This window comes from Varanus komodoensis, unplaced genomic scaffold (assembly GCF_004798865.1).
Source record: "Varanus komodoensis strain SLA01 unplaced genomic scaffold, ASM479886v1 scaffold27, whole genome shotgun sequence".
Classification (NCBI taxonomy): domain Eukaryota; kingdom Metazoa; phylum Chordata; class Lepidosauria; order Squamata; family Varanidae; genus Varanus; species Varanus komodoensis.
The window spans coordinates 10119064-10121618 of NW_025335701.1; positions in this window are offsets into that span (position 1 = coordinate 10119064).

The window sequence follows — 2555 nt, forward strand, 5'->3', positions numbered from 1 at the left end:
TGAAGAGCAGGAAGTAAGTAGCCGCAAATTCCTTGAAAGGAAAAAGGGTGGGCTATAAATCTAATAGATCCGTACACACATGCTTGCCTTCTGAAACAAGGGTTGACTCAACGGCTCAGCGCCAGCTCAGTTCTTGTGATTTTGCTTTTCTGATCGCCGCCTTCCACCCCTCCCCTCCCTACCACTGTAATCTCGCATCTCACACACGAGGACCACAGAATGCGCACTCAGATCCCACATTGCTGAGAAGCATCCAAGATCATGCAGTGATTTGGGCTCTCTCCCAATTCTGCCAGCAGTGGCTGCTGGGTGGAGATGCTTATCCAACATTCCCCAACCTGGTGCCCCCCCCAGTGTGCCAGGCTGTCATTCCCATTATTCTCCATCCAGGTATGCTGGCCTATTCCATGACTGTGTTGATTCCAGCACGGAATATCAGAAGGACCGATAAAGAGGAGTTTGCAGAGGGTTTTTGCTTCTCCATTCAGTGAGTGCCGAGCCATCTGCATTTTGGATTGGGACACGCAGCTTTGCAACTGGCGATTTGCTCTCCCAGAGGAGCTTGAGCCTGGGGTGGCCATGTGTCTCATTTTGCAGAGGGCAGTCCTCTGTTTCGGAGAACTGCCCAGGACAAACGTCAATATGCAGGTGTCCTTCCCTTGAACTGGGATCTGGCCTAAAAGAGAATTAATTGCCGGGTGGTACAAAGTTAAAGATAACGGGGAAGCGGAAAAGGAATAAGGAGCAAGAGCAAGCCTGGATGTCGAAGTTCCGCAGATCAAACAGGGTGCATGGTCCACCTTGTCACAACCACGTTGAAATATAGGGCATTACACCTGCGTTTGACCCTCCCTAACTTTGCTTCTCTCCATACAATTTAGCATCAAAGGTGGGCCCATCCGCAAGGAGGCCCGTATTTTGAACGGCACCATCTCTCCTTTTGGGAACGAATCGCGGCCATCCGAGCGGAAGTTTTCTGTTTGGTAGCCTGCCCTGACTCTGGATGGAAGCTGGGATGCTTGTGGGGGTTAAGGAGAGCCCCGCTCGGCTCGGCTCGGCTCGGCTCGGCTCGGCAGTGTTTGCCCGTCACTCAGGTCTACTTCTCTTTTTCCCGCACCCCCAGCCGCCTGCACTGAGGTGACAGCACAGCCACCCTGGAAGTCTGACGGTCCCCTGCTGGGTGAGCATTGCCACGGGTGCGGGGCAGGCCAGCCAGGCAAACGTGCGCGGGCTGTGCAGGCTTGACACACCCGAGAGAGGCCTTGCCACGATCCCAGCCTCCGGGAGCGGCTCCATGTCCTCTGCGGAGTTCAGAACACATGCGCAAGCCAAGCCACGGCAGAGATGCCCTTCCAGGTGATGGTGGTGGCTGGAGGGAGAAATAGGCTGGTGGTTGGGCTGTTGGAAGGGGACTCGGGAAGCCTGGGCTCTAGCCCCCACCCCACCCCACCCCACCCCATGCAGCCACAAAGCCCAGTGAGTGGCTTCGGGTGGGTCACTGGCTCTCAACTTGCCCTTCCTCACAGGGTTGTTGTTGTGAGGATGAAATTGAGAGGAGGAGGAGCCGTTGCAAATGTTCTTGGGTTCCTTGCAAGGGGAAGAAAGCAGGGATATGAATGTGGATAATTATACGGGGGGAAAATGCAGGGCCTGCTTGGCTGAGCAAGAACACAAGGAGCGTGTGACAAGAGATCAGAGGAGGACGAGCGGACGGCAGCTATGGTGTGGTGAAGGCCAACAAGCTGAGGAAGGGGGCTAGGAGGACCCTTTCTCCAGCCACAGGGGCTCTGAGGATCTCTCTTGCCCCACCCACCCAGCTTTTGCCCCACACTGGCTTCAGCTTTCCTGCCTCTGCTTGAATCTTTCTGGGGGCTTTTCTAAAATCAGATGAAAGCCCCTGGCTCCCCAGCTCATGCACCCCTTTTTATAAATTGGGGTTTCCTTAGAGCCAAAGAGTACCGACTTCAGGCGTATGGAAATTAGCATATGCAAATGTGTGCTCCCTGCCTCGCCCCGTAAGTGCTTGACTCCTGTATCTTTCTAGCACCTAGCATCACTCTTGGCATGGAGGGTGTGTGGTTGCTAGCCCGGGGTTGTTATCCCAGTGTAGCTGGCACGGCGGGTACGGGCGCACCCCGGCGTTTCCCCACCCCTCGAGGGGGCTGGATCTGTTTTCCTTTGCCCTCCTCCTCGCTGCTCCTCTCGCGCTGCCTCCCCTCAGCCTGGAAGGAGAGGCTCGGGCGCGGCGCGGCGAGGAGGCGAGGCGAGGCGGGCCGCCCGCCCGTCTGCTCGGAGGAATACGGCGCCGCCGCGAGAGGGGCCGAGTCGCGACGTGTCTGGGAGAGATTAGAGGCGAGGCGAGCAGGGCAGGCGCGGAGCAGCCAACGCCGCCCTGGCGCCAGGCTTGGCCGCTGCCGCCCGCCCGTCGCTCCGCGCCCCCGGGCGAGGCGGGCGAGGGCGAGGCGGCCGGGGAGAGGGGGCGCGCCGGCAGCGCGACGGCAGCGCGGGGCCCTGGCCGGGCGCAGGTGAGCCGCGGAGGAGGGCGCGCGGGGGGC